Source organism: Triticum urartu, chromosome 6 (assembly GCF_003073215.2).
Source record: "Triticum urartu cultivar G1812 chromosome 6, Tu2.1, whole genome shotgun sequence".
Classification (NCBI taxonomy): domain Eukaryota; kingdom Viridiplantae; phylum Streptophyta; class Magnoliopsida; order Poales; family Poaceae; genus Triticum; species Triticum urartu.
The window spans coordinates 181,552,597-181,564,612 of NC_053027.1; the positions used below are offsets into that span (position 1 = coordinate 181,552,597).

Sequence of the window (12,016 nt, forward strand, 5' to 3'; positions counted from 1 at the left end):
TTGTCCTTGCCTTTTTGCTTGTGGTCTTGTGGTGGAAGATCATCTTGAGCTTGTGTCCCTTTGGAAGAAGTAGGATCATACTTCTCTTGTTGAGGAACAAACTTCGTCTTGGGGTATTGATCTTCTTCCCACTCAACTCCATTGGCATTGAACTTTTGTTCAAAACCAATACCTTGATTCTTCCGGTGCCTTCCTTGCTTGCATACAATTTCCTCGAATTTCTTACTCCCGGCAAGGCTCTTGTAAACACCTTTCTCTATAATTCCCTTCAATAAGCTATTTTCTTGCTCAAGTGTAACTTGGCTAAGAGAATCGTTAGTGGAATCAAGATCACTACTAGAAGCAACAACATCGGATTTAGCATGATTGTTGTTACTACTAGAAGAAGAATCTTTCTTGTTCTTGTTACTAGACTTGACTTGAGGCATGTAAGTGGATAAGAGTAAACGCATGGCAATGTAAGAAGAACTTTTCTTGTGAAGATCATCACTGATTGCCTTTAAGAACTCATGCTCTTGCTCAAGTGTAACGCCCCAGATACGACTTTCCAAATTTGTATCCAACTCTTGTTGTTTCTGGCGTTAAGTTATATTTATTTCCTCGGGTTCGGGTTTTGTCTCCGTGTGTTGTTTTCGTTTTTCTTGCATCTCATATCATGTCATCATGTGGATTGCATTTGCATACGTGTGTCTCATGCATCCGAGCATTTTCCTCGTTGTCCGTTTTGCATTCCGGCGCTTCGTTCTTATCCGGAGGTCATTTCTAGCTTTCTTTCATGTGTGAGGATTAAACATTTCCGGATTGGACCGAGACTTGCCATGCGGCCTTGGTTTACTACCGGTAGACCGCCTGTCAAGTTTTGTATCATTTGGACTTCCTTTGATACTCCAACGGTTAACCGAGGGACCAAAAAGGCCTCGTGTGTGTTGCAGCCCAACACCCCTTCTTTTTGGCCCAAAACCCACCAAACTCTGCTCCATGTCCTAGAGCGTTCGATCCCGATCGCGTGGCCGAAAACCGCACCTCATTTGGACTCTCCTAACTCTACTTATGCCTATATATACCCCCTCCATTTTCGGATCTCGTCTTCCCCCTCCAAACCCTAGTCTAAAAAAACAGATCCGCGCCGACGGACGTGTCCGCCCCGGCCGGACAACGTCCGCCGCCTCCGCCCGCACCAACCGTCCGCCGCCACGTGTCCCTCGCGGGACCGCTTCGCCGCCGCCGCCGCGAGGCCCGCCGAGCCCGACGCGGGCCCCCGCGGCCCAGTCCTCCGCCCCGCCGCCATCTGCCCAGGCGTCGCCCTCCTCTTCGCGTCCGGCCACCGCGGGAGCCCGGAGCCGCCGCGCGCGCTCGCTGCCGGCGCCGCCTCGCCGCCACGCCGCCCGCGCCCGGCTGCCCCTCGCCGCCGGCGCCGCCCCGTCCAAGCCGCCGCCGTCCTCGGGAGCCGCGCCAAGGCCGGCCTCGCCCCGGCCCTCTCCTTCCTCTCCGGCCACGAAGGTCTCCGGCGAGCTACAGTAAAACCGGCGATCCTCGTAATCCGTGCCAGATCCAGATCTGGGTCATCTCGATTGACTTCTCCCCCCGAACCCCAATTTTTTATGCCTACTTTGACCGCCCGTAACTTTGCATCTGTAGCTCCGATTTGGGCATATGATATATCAAAATGCTCGTCTCGACGAGTACATCATTTCATTACATTGCATCATTTTCATTTGAGCTCATCTTGATACCCAAAATGCTGTTAGAAGGAGGCTTCGTGAGTTAATTGTCAGATCTGCTAGTTCATCTTAGACTTTTGTCATTTTTGCCATGATTATTGTGTGCATGCTATGCCTGTGAGTCCTTCATATGTTTTGTTAAGCATTTTGTATTCTTTCCATAGGTGCAACCCATGCATTTTTAGGATGTGTGTGGTGACTTGTGCAAGCTTGCAAAGTGAGGCACCCGGTAAATCTGTTTTCAGGGACTTAGTTGTTTTCACAAAGTCTGGGAGATTTTAGTTCATGATGCCATATGTTCAGCTTGTTTCCTAGTGATCCGTGCCTCTTTTGAGGATGATCAGTAAAGGAGTTTTGTTAATCATGTTATGCTCTATCCATCCATATCTTTGTTTGCAATTATGGAGCACCCTAGATTGAGTCAATCGAGCTCTACTTTTGCTTCGTGGTGAATCTGGGCAGATCGTCAACTCGTTTGCGATTTTGCCGGCGTTGTTGTAGTTGATACGTGTATGCTATACCATTGTTCTTGTCATGTCTAGCTTTTATTTTGTGACTTCTTAATGGCTGTATGCTTGCCTTGCCATGACTTGCACCGTGGTGAGTGCATCGAGCTCGTTTACATGCCTTCCTGAGTTATATTTCAGCATGTCTCAGTTTTCACTAAGTCTGAAAACTGATTGAGTTTTAGCTATGTTCGTGTGCCCGTTAATATATTTTGTGATCCCTTTTGGCCCCAGGTCACTTTGGATATTTTGTTAAGATTGTTGAGTAGCTCCATGCCATGTTCTTACTTGTCATGTTCAGGTCATGTATCATGTTGTTTTGCTGCTCCGAAGAGAGCATCATGATCTGAAATTTCAGACAAGTGTTAATTTCACTAAGTCTGGAATCTGTTTTGCATTTGCGTTTTTGCCATGCTTGTTTGAACCTCTTAATGGATGATTTGGCCGTGGCTCAATGCTACTATTTTGTTAAGCATCTTGTGGGCATCCCTTCCATGTATTTTGTTGTCATGTTTGGTGGTTGTAGAATGTTCATTTTGTTGCATTTAGATGCCTACTTGCTGTAAATCGCAGACCAGTGTCATATCTTAAAACGCTTGCCATTTCCAAACCGTAACTCCGATTCCAATGATCTTTATATCGTTTTCAAGAGATTTCATACCCTCTATCCAGCGGCACCCTTGGAATTCCAAGTTGAGGCCATGTTCATGCATTTCCTATTATATCTTGCATTTTGCATCCCGCATCGCATCCCGTATAGCATATCATCATTTCATCATATTGCTTGGTCTTGCATGTGGTTGATTGTATCCTTGTTGCTTTTTTGTCTTGTTGGGTAGAGCCGGGAGACGAGTTTGCTACCGAGGAGCCCGTTGAGTTTGCTTGTGAGGATCCAGTCAACTCTGACAACTATGCAGGCAAGATGATCATACCCTCGAAATCACTACTATCTTTGCTATGCTAGTTTGCTCGCTCTTGCTTTGCCAATGCTACGATGCCTATCTTTTGCTTGTCAGCCTCCTAATTGCCATGTCAACCTCTAACCCACCTTGTCCTAGCAAACCGTTGATTGGCTATGTTACCGCTTTGCTCAGCCCCTCTTATAGCGTTGCTAGTTGCAGGTGAAGATTGAAGGCCGTTCCTTGTTGGAACATCATTTATTTACTTGTTGGGATATCATTATATTGCTATGTTATCTTAATGCATCTATATACTTGGTAAAGGGTGGAAGGCTCGGCCTCTCGCTTAGTGTTTTGTTCCACTCTTGCCGCCTTAGTTTCCGTCATATCGGTGTTATGTTCCCGGATTTTGCGTTCCTTACGCGGTTGGGTTATAATGGGAACCCCTTGATATTTCGCCTTGATTAAAGATTGTCCAGCAGTGCCCAACCTTGGTTTTACCTTTTGTCACCTAGTCTTTTCTTTCCCTTGGGTTCTGCAGACTCAAGGGTCATCTTATTTTAACCCCCCCCCCCCCGGGCCAGTGCTCCTCTGAGTGTTGGTCCGACCGAGTAGACTGCGGGGCCACCTCGGGGCAACTTGAGGGTTGGTTTTACTCGTAGGATGTCTCATCTGAGTGTGCCCTGAGAAAGAGATATGTGCAGCTCCTATCGGGATTTGTCGGCACATTCAGGCGATATTGCTGGTCTTGTTTTAACCTGTCGAAGTGTCTTGAGTTACCGAGATACCGAGTCTGATCGCAACGTCTTGGGAGGAGGTCTATTCCTTCGTTGACCGTGAGAGCTTGTCATGGGCTAAGTTGGGACCCCCTGCAGGGATTGAACTTTCGAAAGCCGTGCCCGCAGTTATGGGCAGATGGGAATTTGTTAATGTCCGGTTGTAGATAACTTGAACCTTAATTAATTAAAATGAATCAACTGAGTGTGTTACCGTGATGGCCTCTTCTCGGCGGAGTCCGGGAAGTGGACACGGTGTTGGAGTAATGCTTGCGCAAGTTGTTCCTCTAGATTCTCGCTCGCGCCTTGCCTCCTCTTCTCGCTCTCTTTTGCGAATAAGATAGCCACCATATATGCTAGTCGCTTGCTGCAGCTCCACATATATTTGCCTCATCCATTCCTATAAGCTTAAATAGTTTTGATCGCGAGGGCGCGAGATTGCTAAGTCCCTGTGGCTCACAGATACTATAATTCCAGATGCAGGTCCAGGTGATTCCGCTCCAGGTGACGAGTACGAGCTCAAGTGGGAGTTCGACGAGGACTCTCAGTGTTATTATGTTTCCTTTCCCGATGATCAGTAGTGGTGCCTAGTTGGGGTTTGATTCAGGGCCTTGTCGCATGTTGGGTTCTTTTCCATTTTGGCGCCGTAGTCGGGCCATGAGTGTTTGTCTGATGGATGTTATTTATGTACTTTGATGTGACGTGGTGAGTGTAAGCCAACTATGTTCTTCCCCCTTTTATTATATATTACATGGGTTGTTGTAATGATTGCCTGACTTGCGACATTGCTTTCAATGCGGTTATGTCTCTAAGTCGTGCCTCGACACGTGGGAGCTATAGCCGCATCGAGGGCGTTACATCAAGGTTGAGCTTTTCAAAACGTAATTTCTCATGAGTCCTTAAAAGTTCTCGATGATCTCCTAAGATAGTTTCATGAGCTAACTTAAGAGTGTTTAGTTCTTTAGTTAGAGACTCAATCTTCTCCTTATCATTGTCATTCGTTTCATCATAGTATTCATCACTATAGTTGTCAACAAGTAAATCATCATCACCTAACAAGTCATCTTCATCACTATTGAAATCAACATACTTGGGGTGTGATACCTTTGGACCTTTGGACATGAAGCATCTTCCAATTCCTTCATTTGGTGAATCGAATATGTTGTAGGAGTTGGTTGACACAAGTGCTAGACCGGCAACACCTTCATCTTGAGTATATTCGGAGTCGGAGTGATAGCTTCTCTCGGAGTTATTGTCGGAGTCGGAGCCGGATACCCATTCACCAACATGAGCTTGATGTCTTCGTTTTGTGTAGCTCCTTGATGACTTGTCCTTCCTTTCTGAATCCTTGCTTCTCCGAGGGTGTCTTCGTTCATATCGATCATCCCTACTCCTTCTCTCCCTTGATGGTGATTCTTCTCTTCTACTTCTTCTTTTGGGAGAATCTTCTCTTCTCTTGTGGGGAGCCGTACACTCATTGGAGTAGTGTCCGGGTCTTCCACAATTGTAGCGGTTTCGCTCTCGACTAGAAGATCTTTTGTCATTGTAGGACCTTGACTTGGAACTTCTCTATTTGCTTCTATTCTTGTAGAATTTGTTGAAGTTCTTCACCATTAAGCTCAATTCTTCATTGAAGGTTTATTTCTCACTTGATGATGTGGGGGCTTCGCATGAGGCTTTGTAAGAACCACTTGATTTGTTGTGAAGTTCCTCCATATCCTTGAGTGACATCTCATGAGCAACAATTCTTCCAATGACTTCCATTGGCTTGAGATCTTTGTAATTTGGCATCATTTGGATCAATGTGCATACGGTATCGTATTTTCCATCCAAGCCTCTTAGGATCTTCTTGATGATGAATTTGTCGGTCATCTCTTCACTTCCTAAGTTGGCAATCTCATTTGTGATAAGAGCAAGCCTAGAGTACATTTCAGCGACACCTTCACCATCCTTCATTTTGAACTTGTCAAGTTGACTTTGAAGCACATCCAACTTGGATTCCTCGACGGAGTCGGTACCTTCGTGCATATCAATCAAAGTATCCCAAATTTCCTTTGCATTCTCAAGACGGCTGATTTTGTTGAATTCTTTGGGGCACAATCCGTTGAAGAGGATATCACAAGCTTGAGCGTTGTATTGTAGCAACTCATCCGCAGTAGCTTCACGATTTGGTTCTCTCCCATCAAAGAATTCACCTTGCAAGCCAACACACACAATAGCCCAAACGGCGGGGTTATGTCCAAGAATATGCATTTTCATCTTATGCTTCCAACTAGCAAAATTAGTGCCATCAAAGTAAGGACCTCTACGGTGGTAGTTTCCCTCGCTAGACGCCATACTCTCCTAGGTTGTGAAACCAAGGCTATGACCACCAAAAGCTATGGAAATCAAAGCAAATGGAGACCAAAGCTCCAATATCACTTGTAGGATCGAAAGTATGTCTAGAGGGGGGTGATTAGACTACTTGACCAATTAAAAATCTATTCTTTTCCCAATTTTAGTATTTGGCAGATTTTAGATATCTTAGCACAAGTCAAGCAATCTTAACACAATTCAAGCAAGCATGCAAAGAGTCTATGAGCAGCTGAAAGTAAAGCATGCAACTTGCAAGAATGTAAAGGGAAGGGTTTGGAGAATTCAAACGCAATTGGAGACACGGATGTTTTTGTCGTGGTTCCGATAGGTGGTGCTATCGTACATCCACGTTGATGGAGAGTTCAACCCACGGAGGGTAACGGTTGCACGAGTCCACGGAGGGCTCCACCCATGAAGGGTCCATGAAGAAGCAACCTTGTCTATCCCATCATGGCCATCGCCCATGAAGGACTTGCCTCACTAGTGGTAGATCTTCACGAAGTAGGCGATCTCCTTGCCCTTACAAACTCCTTGGTTCAACTCCACAATCTTTGTCGGAGGCTTCCAAGTGACACCTAGCCAATCTAGGAGACACCACTCTCCAAGAAGTAACAAATGTTGTGTTGATGATGAACTCCTTGCTCTTGTGCTTCAAATGATAGTCTCCCCAACACTCAACTCTCTCTCACAGGATTTGGATTTGGTGGAAAGAAGAGTTTGACACCCACATGCCAATGGCAAAGGAGACAACAAGCTGGTACGTCCACATGATTCCCGATCCCAATCCCCCTTCGTCATCCTTTTCCTGTTATAAATTTTAGGTATTTGTTGGGGCAAGGTTATCTCGATTTGTGCCAGGTGCGGGCGTGTTGCAGAATTGTCTTTTGGATGATTTTCTGACTTGTGCAAATCTCATAATATTGATAGCAAATACTAGTATTTTTCTCATGGGTCACCCAATGCGGAACCTGGACTGCAGTCCCGGTGTCTAGCTCAGTACTGCTACTAATGTTTATTTATGTGATGCCGCTAAGGTGCAACCTGGACGGCAGTCCTGTTCAACACTTTCATGATAAGTTTCATCTAGTACTGTCGTGTTGCAAGTAGATGTGATGCCCCTAGGCTACAACCTGCACTGCAGTCTCAATCAAAATACTTTCATGATAAAAAAGAACTTGAAACATCAGTTACATTACTCAATCCATCCATCTATTTAGCAGCGACCAAGCCAGGCCAAACCATGACGCTGTTGGCAGACGCAACGCAGGAAAAGAGAGGAAGGTTCAGAGTGTGTGAGATGAGGCAGGCTGGTGGATTTTCTTTGCGTGGCTGCTTTTTTATCGCTTGCGGGCATCATGGGAGAGTGGTTTTGTAACCTTTGTCGTTGTCACACGCTTGGTACTCGGTAGTGGCTGTCACTGAAGCTGCCATTATATTTTCTTTTCCTCGATCAAGCTATTCCTTTCATGTTCATGTGTCCTCACTGTAAAATTTATGTACTTCCTCGCTTTTCAGGTGATCATTGACTCCACTGCTTCCTGGTACGGTCCTTGTCATGACATAGCCCTAGTCTTTGCCGAGTGAGTTTGCCAAGAAGTTCCCTGGCGCCATCTTCCTGAAGGTGGACGTTGACAAGCTGAAGGTAAGCATAGCTCCGCGATCCTCCAAAATATGTTTACTTAGTGAGAGTGATGTAATGCTTGCCCTCCATTTCATTTGTTCAATAGGATGTCACTGAAGCATACAACGTCGAGGCAATGCCAACTTCCTTGTTTAGCAAAGGGCGATGAGAAGGTGGACAGTGTTGTCGGTGGTAGGAAGGATGACATCCATACCAATATAGTGGCCCTCATGGGTTGTGCATCCGCCTAAGAGGGGAAGAGTGATGCCCAATTATATCAATAAGAGCCACACCTGGTGTAAGTAGTTATCGCTGTGATATGCTTTGGTTTAGTCATCACTGAACTTTGTGTTATTCAGTTTAGAGTTCAGAACTCCAGGTGTGCATCGCTTGTTCTGAGATACACTTTGAGAGTGTGTGAAATTCAGGTCCACCCTCATCATTCAGACCTGACGATGCTCTGTATAAGCTGCAACAACGTCGGTCTCAACAAACACACCGATGCTAATTCAGACCTGACGGCGCTCTGTAATCTAAGTTGACGCAAAAAGTTTGTCTTGTAATTCATGGAAGTTTGATGCTTATGCTTGTGAGACTGAATCTGTTTCCATTTCATGAAAGCCAAAAAGAAAATTGTGGATGTGTTGTGCTTGTGTGTGTGCGCGTGCACGTATTACACTAAAATTTTAAAAATTATTTTTTGTCATGTTTGTTTTCCATATTGGATTTAGAGTGTCAATTTTTGTGTTCATGTAATAAAAAATTAGGAAGTTCAATTTTAAGGAAGCAACAAATTCAACCAATATGGAAACACTAAAAAATACATTGAATAGAAACTTTTTAGTGGGGTTCAAATTGGAAAGACATGAAAAAAAATTGTTCTCTGCTCTTTACAGTAAAAAAATGTATCACGTATTGGTTGGTTTTCCTCAACTACTTGCTCTCTGACACATATTATGTTGCCGCTTTCCTTCTCCTTCATGTGTGCCCTCTAAATATTTGTCCTATTGCTTATGATAATTGACCCAAATTTACCTATTGTTCTTTCACATGTTGGATTCAAGGAAAAATGTGTGTAAAAATGTTTGATTTTGAAAGTTCAGGTGTAACGAACTTCGAAGTTCAAACAAAAAAATCATGGAATTCAAAGAATAAAAAACTGTGGAGTTTCATAAAAAAAATTAATAGCACGCGAAGTTCATGTTTCAGAAATTCCGAAGTTCATGTGTACCACGTTCAGAAGAAAAATCATCAAATGAAAAAAGGGACCGCCTAGACCATTTCACCGAAAAGCAAAAAGTGCATAAAATGCCGCGACAAAATTCAATAAGAAGTTCAAATTTAAAAATCGAAGCTAGTCAATGTTAAAAAAATAAATTTTTAATATCTAAAAGACAAATTTGGAAGTTCAAAAAATTTGAGCAACAAGTTAAAAAAAATATTTATAACGCATTTTCCCCGTTTGTAAAAAAATCAGAGAAAGTCAAATTAAAAAGAGGAGCATTTCAAAATATTGTATAAAAACTGATTTTCCCCATTCTATAAAAACTACAAGTTCAAATTAAAATAACTGCGCGGTATCATTGTTTATATAAAAAACATTTTCCCCGTTACTACCCAATAAAACTAAGAAGTTAAAATTTAAAAATGGTGAAGTTCGATGTCTATAAAAAATTCAAAATTTTCATATTGTTAAAAAATAAAACCAAGAAGTTCAAAATTTAATAACAAAGAAGTTCAGAAAACTCGATTTTTCTCGTTACTAAAGAATAAAACTAAGAAGTTCAAATTACAATAACGTAGAAGTTCAAAGGTTATAAAACCTCAGATTCTCGTTCTAAAGAATGACTAACAAGTTCAAATTAAAATAAGGGAACAACAAAAAAAGTTATAAAAATGATTTTCCCCATTTTTAAAAAAATTAGGAAGTTCAATTTTAAAAAATAGAGTAATTCAATGTACATTGAAAACATATTTTTTCTTGTTACTAAAGAATAAAACCAATAAGTTCAATTTAAAAATGGGGAGAAGTTTGGTGTTTAATTAAGAAATATAGAAGATGGAGAAAAATGAAATCAGGAAGTCCATATTAAAAAGATGGAGAAGTTCGATGATTATAGAAAACTCATATTTTCCTCATTATTAAAGAATGGAAACAAGAAGTTCAAAAATAAAAAACAAGAAGTTCAACTTTTAAAAAATATGACGCTTCAAAATTTCATAAAAAAGGATTAAGAAATAAAACCAGGAAGGCCATATTAAAAAGATGGAGAAGTTCGATTATTATAGAAAACTCAGATTTTATGTTCAAATATTAAAAATAGAGCACTTCAAAATTCATAAAAAAGATTAATAAAAATCAGATTAAAAATTCATTAAAAAACTCAAATATTTTCACGTAACCGAGAGAGGTTCAAGTTGATAACTGTCAGAAGTTCATGTACTACACGGTGTGCATTTTGTATTAAAAAAAAGAATAAAAAGCAAAGGCTAAAAGTTTTGTTGTTACAAGTTCAAGTACTTCGTCGGAGAAAGTTACAAAAAATTATTGTAAGAGAAATTTGTACAAAAGAAATATCATTTGGGTAACACTGACGATGGATGAGAAAATGGCAAACGAAAATACGTCACAGAAGTTCAACTGAAAACAACAGGAAGTTCAACTACTATAGTGGATGAATTTTAGATGAAAAACTTTTAAAATCGTCGCAAGAAAGAAAAAACGATCAACATGGAAAAGTTGCGTGCTTACAGCAGCTTTCCATCGGTATATCACCTGCTCAATTCCGGTGAATGGATGGAGAGTTACGAGTAGTGGATGGAGACCTGCGAGCAAAAATATCACGTGAAAAACAGAGTGAAGTTCAGGTAGACATGCTGAGAAGTTCAGGTTCTTCACGCGGTGCATTTTCGAAGAATCTGTTTCGCGATAGAGGCAGAACGCATGATCCCACCGTTTTTGAAATTGCTTGAAAATGGCTAGGAATCAGAGAAAACCATCAACATGAAAAAGTTTCGCATTTTTCGTAGCTTTTCAGCAATATATTATTTGCCCCATTCCGATAAAGTTTGTAGAAATTACGGCGAAAATACGTTTTTCGCCATTTTCAAAACTGACTTAAAACCGTAAAGAATTGGGAGAAACAATACCTACCAAAAAGTTTCGCATTTGTTCAAGCTTTCCAACGCCATATCATTTGCTACATTCGGACAGACGGTTAAAAAATTAGCTCGAAAATACGAACTCGGTAGGACTTGGACCATTTTCTAAATTACTCTTAAACCATTCAATATTAGAAAAAACTTTCAAGATGAAGAAGTAGCGCATTTTCATAAGCTTTCCAACGCCGTATCATATGCCTCTATTGGATTAACCGTTTAGAAATGACATCGAAAAAATGAACTCAGCTATTCGGTTTACGAAATTTTACGTTTTTTCAAATTACTCTTTAATCATAGGGAATAAGAGAAAACTTTCAATATGTGGAAGGAGCGGTTTTGCAGCAGCTTTCCAATGCCATATTATATGCCTCATTCTGATAAACGGTTTAGAAATGCGATCGAAAATATGATTCACGTTTTTTGTGCGAAGAAAAAACGGTTTTCAAAATTGCTCTTAAACCGCTTATATTTTTCCAAAAATTTAAGTTGGGTCGTGATATTGGGGTCCATAGCTTTCCAACGGTATATCGCAAGCCCCATTTGGGCAATGTTGGCGGAAGTTCAACCTAGTTCACAGGGAAGTTCAATGTACTACTAGCGGGGCAGGTCAGGTTGTGATCAGAATATTATTCTGATCCCATGATCAGAATAGTGTTTATGTGTGTGTGTGTATCAAATTATCAAAGTAACAAATGCAAATCATATGAGCATGATGAAAACTAACTTCACAATAATTCCCATGTGTCCTCGGGAGCATTTTGCTTTATATAAGAGTTCGTCAGGCTTATCCTTTGATACAAAAAGGATTGGGCCAGCTTGTTGCACCTTACTTACACTTGTTACTTGTTACCCATTACGAATTATCTTATCACACAACTATCTGTTACCGATAATTCCAGTGCTTGCAGAGAATACCTTACTGAAAACCGCTTGTCATTTCCTTCTACTCCTCGTTGGGTTCGACACTCTTACTTAT

The 12,016-nt window shown here is 41.7% G+C and overlaps 1 pseudogene; it reads left to right on the forward strand.

Annotated features, from left to right (window-relative positions):
• Positions 1-7,497: 7,497 nt before the first annotated feature.
• Positions 7,498-8,129, forward strand: LOC125516682 (annotated as a pseudogene).
• Positions 8,130-12,016: the final 3,887 nt, after the last annotated feature.